Raw genomic sequence first — 23,453 nt, 5'->3', positions numbered from 1 at the left:
GGAACACTAGTATAAGAATGGGCAAATGAAGAAATACCTGGAAAGAAAGCTAAGGAAGATAAACAAAAAGAAGATAAAAAACTGTGAAAAAAATAAGAATCTGTTTTTTAAAAAATGGAGATAAAGGAACAAAAGCTGAAAGTATCCATTAGTTTTTGTTTTGGCCAAGAGGTTACTGATAATATTACCAATGGAATGATGGGGAGGAAGTTAGACACAGGCCATTGCATAATGAAAAGGAGAGTAAGAACTGGGACAAGAGTGTACACAACTCTTAAATATTAAAGCCCAACTGTGAAGGAAATGTGTCCAGTGGGTCTTAATAGTTGATAATAAACTGAATACAATATGAAAATTGTTAATCACAAAATATGTTACAAACAATCTTACTCATTAAGAAACACTTGAATACATATACATTATTTACATTATTTAAAAGTGTAGTAACTTGCTTACCACTTAGCAATTTGTGAAGAATTGACAGTATTTATCAAGCTCTTGAAATATACCAGGGCATGGAGGTTTGGTTTTACATTTAAAAATGTCCTTAATTCTCATTAAAGCTTTTCTTTTTGAGGGCCATGAGTGTCCGCTATCTTTGACTGTTGCTGAAAAAATAAGTTATTCCAAACACACTTGCATTCTCATAAACTCACCTGGTATCATTTATTCATTATTTTTTTTTCTTGTCCAGGAAATAATGAAGAGTGGTGAGCAATGTTCTTTGTTCTAGCTTTAACCATTATTATGTTCCTACGTAATTGCAGGTATTTATCTTCATGGTACATAGAATGCTTGCACTTCCTGACCCCCTTGATTTGAGGTTATTGATCCTGTTTATGACCAAATGAGATGTGATATTCAGCATGTGTTACTTCTGGGCAAGCACAATTCATTGTAGAAGCAAGTTGATCTAGAAGTATCTTTTCCTCTGAAATATCAGTGAGAAATATTCTACATAGTGTTTGCTTCATGAGCTCACTCCTAGGGAAGTGGTTACTTAGACAAATAGTAATCAACATATCATGGAAAGGAGAAATAAATATTTGTGGTTTTAGTGAGATTTAATTGACAGTATTTATCAAGCTCTTGAAATATACCAGGGCATGGAGGTTTGGTTTTACATTTAAAAATGTCCTTAATTCTCATTAAAGCTTTTCTTTTTGAGGGCCATGAGTGTCCGCTATCTTTGACTGTTGCTGAAAAAATAAGTTATTCCAAACACACTTGCATTCTCATAAACTCACCTGGTATCATTTATTCATTATTTTTTTTTCTTGTCCAGGAAATAATGAAGAGTGGTGAGCAATGTTCTTTGTTCTAGCTTTAACCATTATTATGTTCCTACGTAATTGCAGGTATTTATCTTCATGGTACATAGAATGCTTGCACTTCCTGACCCCCTTGATTTGAGGTTATTGATCCTGTTTATGACCAAATGAGATGTGATATTCAGCATGTGTTACTTCTGGGCAAGCACAATTCATTGTAGAAGCAAGTTGATCTAGAAGTATCTTTTCCTCTGAAATATCAGTGAGAAATATTCTACATAGTGTTTGCTTCATGAGCTCACTCCTAGGGAAGTGGTTACTTAGACAAATAGTAATCAACATATCATGGAAAGGAGAAATAAATATTTGTGGTTTTAGTGAGATTTGGGGCTTGTTATTTCAGCGTAACCAAATGGATATGATTTCCAGATTATCTTTCTCCTCTGAAATCCTCATTCCAAGGAAAATAAAACTCCCTTTCATTTTTGGCTTGAGTAAAAAGATTGGTTTGCACACTTAGGACTTATAATGCTCAGTTTGAACTCTTGTTTCTACCACCTATTGCCTTTGTGGTTGTTGTGGTTTAGATATGAGGTATCTCCCGAAAGCTCATGTGTAAGAAAATGCAAGAAAATTTAGCGGTGAAATGATTGAGTTATAAGAGTTTTAATCTAATCAGTGCATTAATTCCCCGATATGGATTAACTAGACAGTCACCATAAGCAGGTATGGAGTGTCTGGAGGAGACAGAACACTGTTGGCATGCCTTTAGGGTTTATTTTGTCCCTGGTGAGCAGAGCTCTCTCTGCTTCCTGAATGTGACTTGAGCTTCTTTCTTCCTCCACATCCTTCCATCATGATATTATGCCTCACTGCGGCCCAGAGCTATGGAGTCAGTGTATGGCTAAAACTTCTGAAACTCTGATCCAAATAAATTGTTCTTTTCATGTCATTTTGGTCACAGTGATGACAAAGCTGACTAAAACAGTGTTTTTCAACAATTTTGAAGATCTCTCTGAGTTTTCATATTACCTAGAAAGCGTTCATAATTATGGTGTTCTTTCAGAGGGGATATGAAAGGATTAAAATTAAGCTACAGATGGAGTGCCTATAAAATCAACCTATAGTGATCATTCAATAAATGTTTGTTCTTGTAGTAAGTAGTTAATCTCATGCAGGAACGTCCTTATCCATAGATACGAATGTATACATCTGATGGACATTAATCTGTTGCTCATTAAAAAAAAATAGAGTTGAGAATTCATACTGGATCCACTTCTAAAATCTCTGCTTTTTTGGATTTGCCCCTTTTGTATGTATCACACATATTTGTGATTTATTTATCACAAATAAAAAATGGTCTGTTTGTTATTTCTGCCATCTACTTACCTCCTTAGGTACTCTAATTTATTGGAAAGTGTGGAACATGACTCAGTTTTCCCCTCTACTCTTATGCTGGAGGACACCATTCATGTTTACAAGCCATCAAGAAGCAAAAACAAGGCAACAATAACAACAACTATGCAATACCAGCACACACACACACATACACACCTCTAAACCAAGTTTCTCAGTTCTGAACTACCTCTACTTAAGAACGCAAATCCACTCTAATAAATACTACCAGACTGTTTCATCTTGGATAATTTTGAAATTAAATATCTGAGTTTCCTGTATAATTTCCTATAGTTTCAGCTTACTTCAGTTTCCTATAACCCAGCTACTGTTGCTACTTCACTTATTGTCACTCTTGGGATTCACCTCCGTGTCACCTCTTTATAGCTCCAGTTCCTTCACTTTCCAGATTGTATGCACATAGTCTATTGCTACTGTTCTTTTCCCAGGACCATTATTAATGACTCCCTTGCTATACTTTCCAAATCAACTGTCAAAATTCCAACTATGAATTAACACAATAATTTACCTTTTCACTATTATAAATGTTCATAGAAAAGATCGAATACTCAAATGCTAATATTACCAATTCGTGCTATTTTTCTAATTGGATAGAAAGCAATCTTTTTTTTTAATTCAGTTGTGACCCTCATTCCGTATTGATACCCACTCAGTGAGTTATTTATTTTTATGAGTCATTAAGAATGCCTCTAACTTTCTGTGTTCTTTTTACAAAGATGGTTGAATCTAAATGCATGCTGCCTTCATGGTTTCTTGCTAGGAAGGAAACATCTCTTTTAGGCTACAGTTAAGCTCCCCACTATTTCTCTGGATGCACCTAATTTGTCTGTTATCTCCCCTTTCACCTCATCTTCAACCTTTCCCTTTTGAAGTGGTCTTCTTCATCACACTTTCTTCAACTAAATAAGCCTTATTTTAAGCTCAAATTCCTCGCTACAGCTTTGGTCTTTCTCTCCTAGATATATTAGTTTTTTGTGTGAGATTTCTTACATTTTCTTTAGCCCAATTCCACCCACCAGCTGTGTTATCGGGGTTTTGTACCCCACTCTGTTCTAAGGATGTCACTTTCCATTCCTTTCCTTATTTGACTTCTAAGGAATAGTTGCTATGACATTTTTTTAAAATCATGCCTTCCTATTACTGTTTTGTTTGTAAAAACATCTAGTTCCCCTTTTTTTCTTTACAAAGCTCCTCCTGCCTGTGCCCACTACCTTGCATTGTATCCCTTGCTGTTCTGCCCTCTCACAGACTTCCAAGTCATTGGTATCCTCTCAAGGCTTCAGTTTCTCTCCTGTGGCTCCTGACACTTGACCTTGAGTCCTGAGGCTTTGGCGTAGCCAATGGCTCCTTTAGCTCTGACCCAAGCTTCTGCTCTAGTTTGACATTTCCTTCTCCTCAACACTTTAACTGTTTGATGAGTATTTGTTGTATAATTGATAAAATCCCTCAACATTACTTGTACAGATTAGATAAATTGTGGTTGACTAAGATAATGCAGGAAATGAGTATCAAGGAAAGATCTCAAACCAAGTCTATTACACACAGAGACTGTTGATTAGCAGTGTTTAAAAATTCTTAGTAAGTTTCTATAATAATGGTGTTATTATTATTACCATTATTATTGCTATTTGTGCAAACAAGCCTTCAAGCTTTATCTTCATTGTATTCTACAATGTTTCCAGCACCATATACTTAAATATTGTACTATTTTGTGCCAATAACATTTTTGTTTAATTGATTTTGAAAGTATGTAAGTGTAAAGAATAAGAAAAATTACTTAAGTATTTTACCCTTTCTCCAGAGTTTTACTTCCAAGGCCAGGTAAGTAAACGCAGTGGTAGAAGCTACTCAGTGATCAAAGCAAGACAATAGAGAATGGTAAGGACTGTAATGAAATGAGAAGCATAAGTCAGATCCAAGGATATTCGCATTTAATTAGTAAAGTATGCCAAACAAAATATATCTGTAGGGCAATTTTATGTCCCCAACTTTTTGACTCATGCTTCAATAATAACCTCAAGCAGCTTTAGCAAAAGACAGCCAAAACTGAAGCAGAATTTTAATTTCATGGTCAATCTTAACACTCCTTGGTTCAAGTTGACAATAGATTATTCCTATTCCAAAAATGATTGATAAAAGCAAAAATACCCTATGTGAAAATGAGACCACAAGGAAAAGAGAAAAATAATGTGAAAATATGTTGTGCTGGTATTTTCCTAGAACCATGGGGGAAAAGATGTAGAAAAAAAGAGAGAAAACAATTTTTCTTCCTCATACTCTTTACGAATTATTATTTTCTTCAGTATCAAATCTAGACTTCTCTGGGGAAACTGTCAAAACCTTCTTAAAGGAAAGCCACTCAAATAGTATTCCTGAGGTTCAGAGCTAAAGACTCATCAAAGTGTTCAAATTTAGTCAAGAGAAACCAGTTCATAAAAGCGATCTTAGATATATGTGTGGCAGCTACTACTGTCCATCCACCCCTTTATATCACAGCCGACTTTGCTAGTTGGTTGAATTACTCCCTATGGGTGGAGCTCTTCCAAATCCCAGAACTCTTGTCAGCATTGGGAGCACTGGTAGTACCACTATGTAAGTTTTTCATGAGTTAAACCAAGATCTAAATGAAGGATTTACTTTTTCTTTAGAGTCATGTGATTTTCCAAATGATAACACAGAGCATAATAAACATGACACGTCTATAAGAGTATAACAGATGAACCTTCATCTAGTGACAGAAACAGACCATCAGAGATGGATATTTTCAATTATGACAACATCTCTTATTTTTATGCTTTCTCTCCAAAATCAAGCCTTTATTTATTAATGGTAACATTCTCCTACCTGGTCTCCTGAAATCTAATCTCCTCTTTCCTGTCTAGCCCACACATTATTAGATTAATCTACCATCATATCACTCCCTTGTTTAAATAATAAATTACCTTTTTCTATATCCAATAGCTCTTTATATATACATTTTATTTACAGAAATGAAAAGTATCATGGTTCCATAAATTTGGGAATCCCTGAGTTGCCATATTGCCATATTTCTCCGAGATTTCTTGTTTACATGTCATGGAGCAGTAGTGCTTTGCACAATAATCAGTTTGGAAAGTGTTAGCATAGTGCAGGCATAGACAAATATTCACTTTATGGAGCACTTCTTGATCACCAACAATCTGATAAAAAAAAAATAGAGTCACACAGATTGATAACCAAAACAGAACCTAGAATTCCTCCTACTCTGGAGTCATCTGTATAGGGAAACCATGGTTTTGTTTGCAGTACCACAATGCTTAATTCATGACTTGCCTCTTGTAATTATCTAAGCAGATTTAGTTTTGATTTTCTTTATTATTTCCTGTTTTTCTCTGATGCTTTAAGAATGGCTTCCAAAGCCTTATTTATATTTCTAAATTAATGGTTTTTGTAGGGAAATAAAACCTAGCAGTGAAAGAAGAAGAAAGTAAGCACTCAAAAATGAGTCCATAAATGGATTTCAGAATAATGTTTGCTGACAAAATTGTGTTGTGATTTTCTTTTCTCCTGGTTTTTCATCCATAGATAACAATGCCATACGTTTGTTTTTATGGTCTTTACTTTGTCTTTTATAGGGTCTGATAAGCAATTTGAAGTCTGAAAATAAAGATCAACTTTTTTCATTTCCAGGGTGATATTAGGACTTTGTGGTTGTTTGCACAGTTCCACTTGAAGATCACAATCTTGAACACATTGATGAATAAAAATGTCTTTTCTGTGCCTAAGGAGCCAAAGCAAACCTGCAAATGCTGAACTGTAGAGCAAGCCAGGGAAGGGCATCACACAATTCTGCCCTTTAATTGAAAGTACATATGAATACAAGCACATTTCTCTAATACAGGAAACCATGCAAAGCGGTTACATGGAGATATGAAGGTGGTACAGCCTGATGGGGGAGAGGGAGAGATGTGCATGGTACACAACATTCTTGGAGCCCACATGTGGTAGGGAAAGCCATGCCTCTCAAAGATGTCTCTGCCTTAATCCTCAGAACCCCAGGCTATGTCACCTTATATGTAAAAAGGGACTTACTTGGCAGTTCTGACTATGGTAAAGATCCTAGAGATGGGACACTATCCTAGATTATCCAGCTGGTCCTAATATTATCTATGAGTCCTTAAAAGTGGAAGAGGAAAGTAGAAGAGTGGGTCGGAGTCAGAGAGGTGCAATGTGAAACTGACTACCCCTACTACTGTTGGCTTTGAATTGGAGGGAGGTGGCCATGAGCCAAGTAATGTAGTGGCCTCTAGAACCTGGGAATGACCCACAGTGAACAGGGCAGCAAGCAAATGTGACCCTCCACCTTAGAGCAACAAGGAACTGAATTCTACCAGCAGCCCAGTGGATGAGAAATGGAAGGCTCCTAGAGAGCTCCTGTTCTAGGAAAGGAGTGCAGCTCGTTGACACCTGGAAAGACCCATGCCAGACTTCTAAAACTGTAAGAGCATGTACCTGTGATGTTTTAGGCCACCTTATGCAGTTATTTGTTATTGTAGTAATAGAAATGGATATACCAAATTATGAATAACATTAGGAAGTAACCTTGGAAAAAATATAATAGGTATAAACTACAACAGAGATTTGTACACCCCAGGATTAACTTCCTCAAATCCTAGAAGTAGATTCAGCTTTCATTCATCTCTGTTATACACAAGAGGCCTATGTCATATATAAAAATTAATACCAAGAATAGATGAATGGTACTCAAATTTCTGAAAGAGTCAAGCATTACCAGAACTGTCTTCTCCTATAACAATATAATTACCAAGTAAAATTAATAATAAATAATAGTCTCGATGTTTTCCTGTAGACTCCTTAGTTTTTAATTATTTTTTCATTGTTGATTCAACCGTTCTTTGATTATGATGTTTTATTTTATATCTACTTAGAAGAGTTTCAAAATTAATAGGGTAAATTCTATGAGTTATTGGTATCATAATAAATATTTAGAAACTTACTAGCAAATATTGAAACCATCCTTACAGTCTTGGAATTGACTCTAGACTTATATAACATTTTTTCTTGAACACTTGTGAGATGGTACACACCACTACAAAAACACAGAAGACAAAGTTAACTCTGAAAGGCTTTGCAGTTGATTTGGTGATTCATAGAAGTTAATGAATGGGTTAAAAGATAGTGAGCTCTGTCTGTGTGCTTTAGTTTCATCAACTGAAAAATAGAAATGAAAATAATACATATATTAGAGAATTCTTTGAAAGACTTCTCTAGGCTATATTTACTGAAAGCTAAATATATATATATATATATATATATATATATATATATATATATATATATATACACACACACACACACTAATATTTTGGAATGGAGAATTGTAGAGTTTTTTAAGAGGAACAGAATACATTTTCTTTTGCTATGCATTTCTACATGCAGACTACATGCAGATGAGAGGGAAATCCTGAAGATCCAGTGGGCTGTAGGGTCATCATTTGGTGGTTAGGAGAAGATAGAAAAAGCAGGGCCCAGCCTGGAATGCAGTAACCCAGGGTATCTCTGAGTTGTAGCCAGAAGCAGCACTTTGTGGTGATGCCAAAGCAGCAAATCATGAAAGCATCAGTGATTCTGGACATAGCAACAGAAATTTGGTAACCTGTGAGGCTGCCCTGAGATGGTGACAGGCAGTGATCTGAGCAGAACAGCAAATCCTAGACTACAGCAGAATAACGTGGTTGACTGCTGTCAGAAAGGAGTTGAGAAAGAGGCTGTCTGAGCAGGTTCACAGTAGACTGCTTACCATAAGGCACTGCAGGACTGTCCCTTGTGTGGGCATGACCACGGAGTTCCAGAAGAAGAGGAAGACTTATAAAGGGGAGAGGGCAGAGATTCTGAGTTGAGAAAGTAGCAAATGGCTTTCAGAAAAATAGGATTTTTGTCTTATAATGTGACCTTAAATATGTCCACAATTTAGTGAGTTGTTTCAGGTTGCATAAACTACATATTACATAAGGTGATAGATCCTCAAATAGAATGATAACTAGAAGCCCAGAGGAAGGAAAAAAAAACTCTGACCCAAATATGCTGAAAATTTTGAAGTGATGAAGTGGAGAAAGGATTTGGGGAAAAATTGAAGTACAATGAGCTATGACTATGTATGGGTAATGAGAAAATTTAAATAATTTTCCCTTTTGCCTTCTACTTATGATGGAGCCTAAACTTCTAATTATGTGTACCTCCAGTTTGTTTTTTATATAAGAATATAATTTTGAATTTGTCTTTGACCTCTCATTCCTTACAAACTAAGATTATCATTACATTTGTCAATCATTTACATTTGCATTTACTGTGCATATATTGTGTATCTGACCTCTTAATAAGAGGTGAGGGGTGGGGAATAGTTCAGTGGTAGAGTGCTTGCCTAACATATGTGAGGCCTTGAGGTTGATCCTTAGCACTGAAAAAAAAGTGAGAGGATGTGATACATTTTGAAAAACCCATTTAATTTTCCAAAAGCATACTTTCTGATGGTTGTTGCATCATGTAAGAAGAAAATGTCACAAGTCACCTGTGACAGTCATGCAGACATTTGCAAGTCCCAACAATGTCATAAACTATGTACACAATAATCAAAGAGAACATAGGATAGGTGAGTATGTGTGCATGTGTGTGTGTCTGACACTTTGTCCTTCCCCCATGACATAAAACAGTGCCAAGGCAACCTGTAGCCTAGAAAGTTTTAATATTTAATTTCTACTTATAAAACCTAAATTTCTGAATTCATCAGCCAATAATAGAAACATATAAAATACAACATAGAAGTCAGATTCAATCAGAATCATCCCATATTTTGCTACAATACTGATCATACCCTCTGAATTGGAAAGACCGAGGTTGTCAGACAATTCACCAGCCACTTATAAAGCAGGAAGGAACTTTATTTTTAGAACGCACACGCCTTATGCACCATGCAGCTCTTCAGGAATTCCCTCAGAGCCCAACTGCCACCACGCGCTCCTCCTCTGAGCACCTCAACCTGCACTCTTCCTGCCCTTGAGGCCAATTGGCTGGGTTGTCAGGGCAGAGCTAAAAGAATCCCCCAATGAGCAGCTCCATGGTCTGAAAGGGTGGGGAAACAGCCCAATGAGTGTCCCCGAGGAGCCAATCAGCTGGAAGCTTGCTGGGGCCCATTGGGCTGTGGCTCTCAACACTCCAGCCTCTCTTCCTAGACCTTTCTATAGCATCTGGTATCTAATCATCACTTCCCTGCTCCTGGCACTTTCCCAGTTCCTGGTTTTCTATCCATCTTCCATTAATGTGCATCCAGAGTGGTCTACTTTCTCAACTCTTTTCACTCCTTTTCCTTTGCTATCTGCCCTCTGCTCTTCTCTACCTTTCTTTCCTATTGTCCTCAAATAATAACCATAATATGACTTTTAATCCATAATTTTATTCCGAGTTCTCAGGCCCTATACATGAATAAATTTTCAGGTGTTTGATAATGAATTTTCAGGTGTCAGATAGATCTTTCCAGGTAGTTGTTTCCCCAGAATCTCAACTGAACTTGACTTACCTCCTGGGCGAGTGGATGTTACCATAATTCTCTGGGTTCAAAATCCCACATTTCTAAGTACTTTTCTCTCACTCACTTTTCAAAGTTAGTAAAGAGGAAAGAATGAGCTGGAGCTCACAGACATTGCCTTGCTTTTAGCTTCACTCATTAACAGCTTCTGGGACCATTGAACAATCAATTTAATTGCTTTAAGCATCAATTTATCTAACAAATGAGCTGAATGGAATACATAATTTCCAAAGTTTTTTCCAGCTCCAACATCTGTTCCTTTATATCCAAATCTTATCAAATTTCTTGCATCAATATTTCTTGTATCTATCTCCTTTTTTCCTACCTTTTTCTCTTCTGATTTATCTCCATGACTTCATTTAGTCTTCTTCAATAGATTTTCCTTGTTCAATTATTTCTTTAATTTGTCTTTCCAATAAATCGTTGCTAGAGTAATTTTCCTTAAATATAATTAGAGTAATATCATTCTCCTGTTCACGAATTGCCAAAGATTCACTATTTCCTAAGAATAAAATCAAATCCCACAGTCTGACTGTAAACCATGGCTTTATTGCTTATAGCATCCATTCACAGAGTTCTAGAGATTACTTAACTCCTTTCTCATCCCATGTGTGTCTTTCATTTCTAGAGTGTGCTCCTTGGCTCACTTTGTTTTCTCTGCTTGGAATTCTTTTTCTTTCCATTTCCTTATATACTCTGGTTCCTTCCTCAAATTTCTTGTTTGTTGTGGGAATCCGTCTACTGCATAGGGCACACTCAGCAGATTAGCTGTCATATTAAGTACTCAATACATGGAAATTTGTAATTCGGGATATTTTCTAGGCCATAATACTAACTTGGGGCCATTCTTTGACTTACTGTTTATTTTGGAGTGAGTTTCAAACTCTTTATTTTGTTGGAGTACTTTGTTTAAATTTTATTTCCATTTTACGATTTCCAATTGTACTTTCAAATTGTATTCTGAAAAGTCCAGAATATAATTTGGAGAATTCATTTCCACTTTCTTCATGCCCTTAAGCACTGCTACTTTTTTAAATGAGTCCCTGTCTATCTTCTGTCTGAAAGGTAGGAATTTTAACACATTTCAAATTCTCTAGGTCTTTATTCATTCAAATTGATTTAGCATGAATTAATGAGTTGCATTGAGATCTTGTACTATGGTTATGATTTTCTTGAGAACTATTTATGTGGGTTATTGTCTTTTATATTTGATTCATTGCTGAATGGCACAAATACTTAACAGTGAGTATAACTTCATTTAGAACACTTTTTCATAAAGAGACTATCATCCTCTTTCCACTGTTAACAGTTTTTGTCTTGAATGCTACCTTGGCTGATATGAATATTGCTACTGCTGTTGTCTTTTTGTTTGCATTTTGCAGATATGTCTTTGCCTATCCTTTATTTATAACCTTTCCAAGTCATCTTGTTTTAAGTTTGTCTTTTGTAAACAGCATATTGTTGAATGTTGTTTTCTACTCCAATCTAAGAGTCTTTGCCTTTTAATTGGGGAGTTCAACACATTTACATACATTGTCATAACTGAAATGTTTGGCCTTACTTCTGTCATCTAGTTTTATGGATTCTATTTTCTGTGCTTCTTTGCCATTTTCTATGTTTTCTTTCTTGATATTTGGACCATATTTTGTTTGCTTTTGTCTTTTGAATGGATTTAAAAGAGAGAACTTCTGTTTTAAATTCTACCAATTATATCTTTAAGTTTATCGTACAAACATTTAAACCAATATATCTCTAATTATATTTAAGAGCAAAATAATATCTTTAGTCTCATTTTGACATACTCTGTTTTTACTTTTTCTCCTTCCCTAGGCTAATTCCTAGTTCGTGATGTACATTCTTCTCTCTTTTGTGTTCGGTATACATTTTTAATGAGAAATTGAAAATGGTCTGTCTAATACTTCTGAAATATCATCAATCTTTTTTTTTATTTCCCGATAAACATCTTAGCACTTTGTGACACTGGGGAAAGTTAAGAGAAGCAAAAGCTACAAATAATCAAGTTAAAAATAAACTGGGTGAAACATGTTCCTAAAATACAGCTCTGTTGTGTTGACTTCTGTTCTCAGGCACACCAGCCTCAACATTATGTCTTTGACCTTGACTTTCAATGTTCCTTCAAGTCTCTCTTAAATACACCTTGTCAGAGAGCCCCTCCTTAACAACCTGGCTATAGGTATATTTTTATACCCATTGTTCTTTTTCTATCTTGTGATTTTCCTTCATAGCATCTATCAGTATGTTATTCACACTATAACTCATTAGTTTGCTTATTTAAAATCTGGGAGTGTGATTAAACCAAAGCTCTGAAAGTACACAAACCATGGCTGCTTCATTTACTATAGTAGGACCAAATCTACCACTGTGGGTTCTTAGGCTATAATCACTGAGTAAATGATAGTATCAAGGGCATAGTACAGTAGTGTAACAAGAGTTACGTTTTTTGTTATTTTTAACAAACTTCTGCTTGAGCTAAATTATACCAATTCTTGTTCTCACATCATGAAATTCCTAAGCACCCTGTGTCATGCAATCCTCACTTCTCCATATTTCTTGGAAACTACTTAGTTCACAAACACATTTTTATACTTGGTTTAATAGTTGTAGTGCTATATATGACCACCAATTTCTGCCAGGCATCTGCTGCATACCTCTTCAACCATGACTGCTATGGATCTGCCATCTCCTGCAGGTATCTCAAAATTGCCTTTACATTTGATCAACAATGAGGTCTCTTTCCTTGCTCTACTGGATGCTGATATTAGAACCCAAGACTTTGTAGAATTTTACCATGTTCTTCAGTTCAGTGAGAAGAATATGTGTACTTTCTTCATGGTAAGTTTGCCATGGTCCAAGTAACAATGTAATGGTTGCAACAAGAGTCCCAGATCCTTTAGGAATGAGTTTCCTGTCTATACTTAAATAAGAATAGCTTAGATGTCATTTAGTGGGAATGATGTATTACAGAACTCATTCTGACTTTCCACTTACCTTCTCTCTTCTTTTTGGACTAATAGAGCAAAATATCATTTCCCTTTTCAGTTACAATCTGTTACCTTCCCTGGTTTACCAGTTTTGCTTATACCTGAAGTTTAGGGTTGGAGTAAGATCTTTAGTATATACATGAAGCATGGCACGAGGGTTAATGCTATACTGCAATGAGACATTCATCTGTTATCCTTGAAAAGATTAAATTATTTTCACCAGAGAAGCAGCTTTATTCTGAGACTTAGCTAAACATGAAACAAAAACTCTGTGCTTTGTGACAGTGAATGAGTTTCTCATGAGGAAAGTTGATTAATAAACTGAAATCACCACATGTTTTTCTATAGGTCACTGTGTGAAACTCTGCTTTGGGCCTCTGATGAGTCTTTTGGATTCTGATGGCTCTTCCAAACTTCAGACGAGTTTTTTCCCTACTATTCATTTAAGGACCCATAAAATGATAGCCAAACATGGGTGGTATTAAGGAGACTTAGATGTTTTCATGGAATTGAGTCCATTCTGTCTCCACTCTTCCTTATCGGGAACACTTAACCTTCACTTAGACTAGACAATCAATGGTGGAAATGTGTACTTTTATAGAAAACCTATGGAAAGGAAACTCTGAACTTATTTCCACTTTCTCCCCAGCAATAAGGGAAATGGTAATTCTCCCAGTTATGCTAAATAGTCCCAGGTGTAGTCACTTGCAGAGCAATTCTTTCTTAATGGCAAACAGTATCCTCCAACAGAGAAAACTTGTGGAAACCAAGATTTTCCTTTAAGGAATGGGGAATTTTGTAGGATTGAAGGGCAATTTTACTATTTTTCTCTTGAAAAACAATCCCTATCTGTCTCTTGGGTATACTTGATAACTGCCTAATAGTTGTAAAGTGACTATTCCTTTACTAAAGAAAGAAACAACAGGGATAATCAATAGAAGACAGGGGATGACAAAAGGACAAATAGGTGACCTCTGATAGAACAAGTCTGTTAAAGAGTAAATAGTTTATGTCATCATTAGGCATGAAACATTATAACCTATTTTGAGGAGAATTAACAAGGACATTCCCTTGAAGAGACTGCAGACATGGAACTATAGAGGACATCTGGTCAAATTTCCTTCAATTTGCAAATGGAGGAACAAGTCCCAGAAATGAGAATTGTAAGTCACATAATTAGGGCCTAATTCAATCAACACTACAAGCAAGTTTTCATCATCCCATGTATAGTCATTTTCTTAATGAACCTAGTACAGATTGAAATCATGAAAACTTACGTGTCTCTCTGGGCAATCATGACACTGTATTGTCATACCTATTGAGGAGTTTATGTTCCCAACTACACTGTTGGATCTTACAGAAAGGGATTTATAAGCCTCTCTGTATCTCTTGGATATAGCACCATGCCTGATATACTTGCAGCACTCAGTGCTTATTATTTGTGGAATGAATGAGTAAGTAACATTGTTTATATGTGGGAAATAATGGAATTCTGTACAATCTTAATTGATCATTTTTACCCTTTGACCAAGTTATAGAAATTTTGAATGCAGGTTTATTACAACTCTGTAGAGTAATAATAAATGTAGGCTGTCTGTGTTGTACACTGAGAGATTCATGTGATGTTTCTTTGTGTCACTAACTCCGAGGTATCTCCTCATGTATTTAGGAACTTTCACTCTAGAGCAGGAAAGGGAACACTGTTTGATTTATAACTAAGCTTTCCATTTTAATCTTCACTCAATTTTGTTTTCATCGAATTTTGAATGTAATGGTGATTCATTTAACAACCTACAAGGGCTTAATATGAGTCCAAGGTTCTGGGCTAACCTCAAGGAAGTACTAGTGTTAATTCCCTTAAGATAGGTGGTAATTCTGAAACAAATCATCATCTTTTATTTTCCCCAAAAGGGAAAGTTGGCACTATGGTAAAGGGTAAATGTTCTTTTCCATTTTGGGCCAGATAAAAATCAAGACCTTTAGAAAGTAGATTATATGGCCTTCTAAGAATTGCCTGGAGTTATGCCATAGAGTGGCCTGTTGCCTGGAAATGAGAGGTTCCTAATATTTGGTTGGATAAGAAATATTCTGGGCTTTCAGGAGAAACGTTTCCTTGAAGTATACCATGGCTTTGCCCTCTGTCTCTCATTAGACCTTTGATTGTGGCTTGCATGGACCAAAACAGAGGTGCTTAATGTTGGGCAAAGGTTTTTATTTGGTGCCTACCTTTTCCCAATTTGGGGTGTGTGCAAATAAGATGTCCTTGCACAATCTGGTGAGTTTCATTAGTTTGTGCTAATAATTACATTTAAAAAAATAAAATGGTTTATAATAGCCTAGGCAGACAAAAACTTATCTCAGACTTTGACTAGTGCCATGTAGACATAAGGTGTATGCTAATATTTTGAATAGTCAGGATTCTAACACATGTGACAAAGGTTTTGCACCTTTATTGTTTTAGGTGCATGGCAAGATTCCATCTAACAATATTAACTTCATTAAGGCTAGGGAAGTTTTCCTTTCTTTAGGGAAATACTTTAAGTAAGGTACTTACTTCCTTTAGAAAACTCATTTTCATCATTAAAAACAAACAAACAAACAACAACAACAAAAACAAAAACCTTTGAGTTTCTCTAAGAAACTGAACTGAAGATTCTAAGTCCATATGTTTCATAGTATATGCATAGGTAGTTACATAATTCTATGAAAAATGATAGGTAAGTGATGTGATGTTATTTAACTTGACTTTAATTCTACTTTGTGTGTGTGTGTGTGTATATAAACATCATATATTGTATTCCATAAATATACATGATTATGCTTTTCAATATAGTTTCTTACTATACAAACACATATAGATGTGCATATATTCTATATAAATACATGGATGCCATACCATATATGGTGTTTATATATGTATATGTACACATATATACACATAGAATATATATATCTTATATATATAATATATCATACTATATATAAACACTGCACAGTTATGGTATGCATATTATGCACATAAATGTAAAATACACTAAGAAGATAAAGACTCTACAAGCTGTGGTAGAAATACACTGTTCTCTGAATGATAACTTTCCTTAGGTCACAGTTGGGGCTTCTCCTGCTTGTGCCTCTTTGATGGACAACCAACTTAGATGCCAACTTCTCAGGTAGGCAATGCCTGTTTCAGACCTTTTTATCCTAGTTTCTAGAGAATTTAGAATTCTGTACACTGCTAGGAGCTTGTAGAACTGTAACAATCTGATTTTTGCTAAGATCTCTATGTGAGTATGTATATAAATATAGAAAATTATGAAATAGTAAAATTCTACCTTGTTATTTTGGAGCAACCAGGTTAGAGAAGAGAAAGTTTATCAAGATGAGACATTTTGACTTGAGCATAAAGCTTATTAGTTAAAAACAAGGAGCAAAAAAATTAAACTCTCTGATCCCTGAACTATCTGTTTGCTTCACTGAGTAACAACTTTCGCTCCATGTGAATCACAAAGAGAACTTAGAGTTTCTCATCAGCTTTTCACCAGGATACCAAAGCCAGGAACAAAGTGCTGGGGGAAGGTTGACGAGTTATTTAAAGATTATTTATATCATATGATCGCTGTGTCATCAATAATAGAATAAGCTGACATTAAATGGCAAAATGGAACTGTTAGACATGCATTGTACATAGGCACTGAAACCATGCACAGCGTTTCTAATCATACATAATTTATAAAAAGAAAATTCAGGCATTCTATGAAAAGTTCTTTTTTCAAAACCATGACAATATCCTTCTGCACATATATGCAAAATAATGAAAAAATCACTCAATAAAGTCTATTCTAAAGAGCGTTTATGTACTGGTAACCACAAATCCTAAAAACCAGCTACAAAATGTTAGTAGGAAGCCCTGTAAGAGTGATTCTGAGTGTCAGTGGGCCAAGATCAATCCTGTTTGAGACACACAGGGACAACCATACCCTAAAGACAGAGATTGGAGAAAGGAGAATGTCCTGAGGCAAACTCTCCTTAAAAGTATGTAATTGAAGATTTAGGCACTGAAATGACATCAACTGAATATCAAATTTTCAATGAATGAAAGTATGTAGCTCACATGGGGGATGGTAAATGCTAGTTTTCTACAGGAAACAACTTCCTGGATCAAATCCTGATGCCAGGGAGACCACCTCCAAGCCCGGAACTGAAGGCCATGCTTTTAAGAAGTTTATCTCAGATTTCACTGCAACTCAAGAAAATTACACTCTCCAAAGATGCCAACTCTTCACCTTTTCCCATGTGCTAAATATACTTTTAAAAAGTTTAAAAATACTGTGAGAAACACAAACACCCACACTCAACTTAGTTAACTGTATGAGTTCTGGTTTTGAAAGGTGGTTCATTTTGTTTGATTCATTCCTGAAAACAAATGGTGTCAAGGAATGGAGACAGTTTCACCCTGGAAATCAAAGCTCTTTAATAGAGCCTGGCATATGATCTTTGTTGATGTTTCGAGCCAGATAGCAAAGAACCAGAAGAGCTTGTCAGCCTTTCCTCTGCCAGCTACTACTTGTATAGCAAGTACTGTTAATAATAATTTAAAAGCTTGAGTTGTCAGTCATTGCTCTTTCTTTGTAAATGTTACCCATTTCATAAATAAATCAAAACCTGCAGACCTTAGGTTTTCAGAAACTTGAATGCTTTTGTTAAAATTGTATGAAGCAAATTCACAAACACATGATTTATATTATCTCAGTGCACCATTGGAGATGATAGAATATACTATTTAAATTAACTTCTCTCCCAACAAATGAAATCAATTCTCTTCTTAGGTTACTTTTCAGCTGCCTTTTGTCTTGTTGCAGAATCTTTTCTATTTCTCTCACTCATTCATCTATTGTGCCCTTTCCTTGATCTGATAGCATTAAACATATAATTAAGTCATAAAGGAGGGAACTGATGAGTATAGCAGATGGTAATTGCTTCCTACATTTGAATGAAATGATATGCATTGCTACAATTTACAGCTCTCGCCTCATATTTTATTCAGGAACCTTTTATCTCTTTTCCTGCAGAATTATTCTGCAATAAATTTAGACATCTTATCAATAGCTTGGTGATAGTAGCAGAAACAGAGAAAAACTGAACTTTGTGCATCTTAATGTTTAAAATAATTTTCTGCAACAATTGAATTATCTGGCAGCGAACGTTCACATAGAGAACCTGAATATTATCTTCCTTTTCTTGGGGTCAAGTCTGTGATTAAAAGAAAAGAAAGGCCCTTTAGATTGACAAATTACTGACTGAAAAAGTTTGAAACTAAACAAGAAGCTGTTGGTTTGGCGTCTTTGCTCGTTTTCATGGCCTGCTAAGTACACAAGAAGAGAGTGAAGAAGAAACTGTCTTAGCTATACCCAGAATCCACAGGATCATTAACACCCTGTCGTTCAAAAATTATGGGGAATTTTGGGAAGTTCAAGTCTTGCTCCATTTCTTTCCTTGGAATTGTTCAAAAATTATGGGGAATTTTGGGAAGCTCAAGTCTTGCTCCATTTCTTTCCTTGGAATTATGTCCTGTGGGGTCCATATTACTTACTAAACGTTGAACATGTGAAAACTGCTCCTGAAAGTCATTGTGTTGTCTCCTAGGACCTGAAGGTAATTTGCTACACTGCAGGGTCAGTGCACTAAAAACAATAAAGCCCTCCCTGGCCTGGTAATATTATTTGAGACCACTGTTAAAGAATGTGATTTTGAATGACTCCAGGTCTATAGGAGACAAGCAGTCCCTCTTAACAGTGTGTGTGATATTTGTCCTTATAACTGAATTATCTGTCTCCTCGGGAAAGTTGTTATAGGTTTTGGAGGTTTAAACTTGCACAAAGCCCATGTGTATATGTACTTATAGCACTACTGCAAGTACCTTAGATTTTTAGATTAAAGTTGACTTTTGTCTATGAGTTGATTAATTTTTATGCATGTGGACATATACCAACATGCCAATCCCATTTGGAAGCTTTATTTTATGCTCTTACATTGTTATCTGGAAAGGTAGCCCTATGTGGGGGAGGGAAGAAATATAATCATCCATCCAGTATTTCAATTGTTGCTACGAAGGCAGATCTCTGGCAGAACTGTGAAGCATCACATTTTCATATGACTTCTACTTACTTCCTCCCTACTAAATCCACCTCTTGCTAACCCCAAACCCCCTCTCTCCTGTGGGAAGCCTATCTTGCACCAACAAAAAGCTAATTTTGAATAATATGTTAGATGATAACTCATCCTCCTCTCTGAAACATACAGATACAAAAGAAAACCTGCTTAATCATGAACATATTTTGTATTTTAGGTGTGGTCCTATTTTATGTATTTATTTATTAATTTATTTAAGATACACTTATTGAAATATTTATACAGCTAAAAATAAATTAGTCCCTGCTGTTAAGTTCAGTCTATACATCAGACAGGCCTGTGATAGAGGGATGCATGACATGGGATGGAAGCCTGAGGACAGGTATCTAAATTACCCTAAGTGAACATAAATGACCTTACAGAATTTCCAACCTTGATCCAATCTTTAAGGAGAAAGCGCATTAACTAGGCAACTTCTAGGCAGGTGCTCATTCAGTAATAGCATAACACTTCTGGAAAGTAGGGGTGGGCTGGGATGGTGGAGTGACTGAGTGAAAGAAGCAGGGAAAGAGTTTAAAGAAATAGGTAGTGAGGGTTTTTTGGAGGAAAAGTGTTTTTAGATCAGAATTCTATAAAGAATGGCATAATATCTGCTCTTATATTGATAGAATAAAAAACTTGAAAATTGTCACATCTATTAAGATTCAAGCAATGTATCAAAACCCTGGATTTTTCAACACACCCAAGACTGTTTTCACAAGGACTCTGTATAGTACACATAATCTCCATTCATATTTGTGGAAACTGAGGCTTGGGGAGGTCAGACTCTTTATCTAAGTTCTGGCAGCTAGTAAGAAACAAAACAAAAGTCCTAGGTTTCAAACACTTCTAGTCTTATTTCTAAATATGTGTTTCTTTAACTTCCCTGGAGCCAATAAAGCATCCTTAGGTTGCCTTTCCACAAAATTTAAGTAGGGCCAGCACTTGGGGAACCCAAGTTACATCTAATACAATTAATGAACTATGAAAGATTTTATCTTGCATATATATTCAAATCTGAATTGTCCTGGAGTTTATATTACTAATATTAGAGAGTTACACATTTCAAGTAAGCACAATTAGGCACATCTGAAGTTAATACTTAAAAATAAAATACAATTGGGGTGTCTTATTAAGCTTCCCTTTTTAAAAATTCTTAGATGAATTTCATTGGCAGGAAAAATGCAGTCAAAATTTAATCTGAATCTTTGAAGATAATGAATTTTTAAATTCAATGAAAATCTTCCCGTCGGAAAAACAATAAAATATAATGGAAATTATTTTGCATATCAATTTGCAATACTATGAATGGAGGAGTTTTATAAATAAGTATATAATAAACTATTTCACTTTAATTTCTGAAACAAATATCAAAAAGAAATTAAAAAATAACATGACCTCTGTTTTTAAAATGCACTTTGATTTTTGAAATGATCAAGATTATGGCATTGCAAAAGAAAGGAAAAAGTGAATTCCGCTTAGACTTTCTGGCTTCTGTTGCAGTTGAGTGGAGAAGTCTGGGCAAGAGACAGAGATCTGGGTGTTAGTGTGTAGAATGTAGTCTGTAGATGGTGGCTGGAACCAACAGTGTGGTTAAAATTATTTACAGAGCATTTGTAAAATCAGAAGGAAACCAAATTTAGACCACTGAGAAAGAGTACTGTTTGAAGGGAGGAAGGAAGATATGGGAGACTAGCCCCAGATGATGAAGGAGATAGATGGAGAAGAGGGAAGACTCAGAGACAGATGGCCATGAGAACCAAGAGCATCAGGCAGCAATGTTATCAGGAAACATAGCTAATTGCATGAGACAATGAGTAAGTCCTTGATGACCTTTAAAGACAAGGAGGGGTTTTTCTGAGAGAGAGTCTGCCCTTACTTTAGCAATCAGTTTTTTATCTACTGCCCTAGAGGTCTATACACGCATCAGGTGTTACAATAAATATTTAATGCTTGAGTGGAAAACAATTTCCAGTTATATAATAAATTTAAAAGATCTCTCAAAGGACTGTATATCAATCCACTATGTAGAATATCCCTTTACATATTATCATCTTTAGCTAATTTCTCCCAAGATTTTTTAGTCAGATACCAAATTCCTACCTTGAACAATTTTGGTACTAGTTAAATGATTGGCTTCCAAAGTCACTAGCACTCAGTTACAAATGTCTACTTCATACAAAGTCCAGATGTATGGGTTCCCCTACTTCCTGTCCTCACCTACCCTGCACTGACTCCACATAACCCACCCAACTGCTTGACGTCAGGACTGTGGTCTTCTTGTCTGTCTGATTGACTGGACTCAACTGTATTAACCCTCCAGAAGAAGAGCTGTTGCTGTTTTGGTTTTGTTTTTCCAACTGCTTGAACATGTATGAATTCTTTCCTCCTGGGAGATCCTTCTTTCTTCTTCTTCTTTTTTTTTTTTCTCTCTCTCTCAACTGTCATTTGACCTTATCTTTTCTTTTTAGAGATTTTTCTTGGTAACACTAAATCCCTGGCTCTTTTTGTGTTTTCCCCCCTTCTTTCTTCTCTTTCCATGCTCCTTCATCTCCTTCTTAGTTCCCTTGCCCCATCCCCACTAACTTAAACCAGTAATAATTGTCAAGTATAAAAGTTATCCCCAAAATGGAAAGACTTAATTTTGAAATTTGTCAGTTATAATAGCAGGCAAGTCATATCAATTTTTAAAACTCATGTCACTTAACTACTTTTCTTTAGGCTCTCCACTACTTTTAATGTCTACTATTTTCTAAGTAGAGTAACTGGTCATTAAATGCCAATATGAAAGACAATTCATTTATTTTTTTGTTATTCTACCTTTTGGGTTACTGATATTGCAATAAAACAAACAAAAAAAATCCCAATTGTTTTATAGCAAATATATAATATTTGAGCTATATTTTAGGCTGCAGAGTCATTCATTGATTGCTTTACAAATGAACTATTCCATTTATAACATCATTTCTAAGGGGAAATGTGTGCTGAGTTCCTAACAACTGATTAGCAAATTAAAGTTTGGAATGCAACCTGCTTGTTAGCAAGGAACTGCCTATAATTAGGAAGGTAAATCTGTTGGGAAAAAAATCAAATAGGTGAGCCAAATGCAGGAGACTGCATTGCGATAAGAAGCTAGTGTATGTGTGTATATTGCTTTACTATTTCAGTGTGCGTTCATACGCATGCACTCATCTGAGTGTCATAACAACTTTGAAAATCAAGCTGGGCAGCATTTTTTTTCTAAAAATTTCAGGAAAAAGAAGTGACTGTCCAAGTGCAGTGGTACACGCCTGTAATCCCAGCTGCTTGGGAGGCTGAGGCAAGAGGATCTCAAGTTCAAAGCCAGCCTCAGTAGTTTAGTGATTCCCTAAGCAACTCAGCCAGACCCTGTCTCTAAATAAAATATTTTTAGAAAGGGCTGGGGATGTGGCACAGTTGTTGAGAGGCCCTGGTTCAATCCTCAGTATGACATTAAAAAAAAAGTGACCCAACGGGGTTGACTTCTCCAAATTCAGAGGCTTCAAGGCTCGGTGGGACCAGATCTTCCAATTTCAAAGTCATTCGTTGAAACTGGAGACTAATATGATAAGTGAAATGAGCCAATCTCCAAAATCTAAAGGTGGAATATGCTCTCTGATATGTGGATGCTGACTCACAATGGGAGAGGGGGAGGTTCACCAGATTGGACAGGGAAGAGTGGGGGTAAGGAAGGAGGGATGGAATGGAAAAGACAGTAGGATGAAATGAACATAACTTTCCTATGTTCATATGTGACTATATGACCAGTGTAACTCCATATCATGTACAACCACAATAATGGGAAGTTATAACCCATGTATGTATGACATGTCAAAATACATTCTACTGTCATAACTAACTAACTAACTAACTAAATAAATAAATAAATAAAATTGTAAAACCCAGACATTCCTAGAAAAGCTGTCTTTTGTATTAAGGTCTGCTTAAAATTTTAACTGGAAACCAGAAGTTTTGCTGCTGCTAAAGAAAATGTTT

This window comes from Spermophilus citellus, assembly GCF_964194105.1.
Source record: "Spermophilus citellus genome assembly, chromosome: 11".
NCBI lineage: Eukaryota > Metazoa > Chordata > Mammalia > Rodentia > Sciuridae > Spermophilus > Spermophilus citellus.
This window is presented reverse-complemented; position numbering follows the sequence as displayed.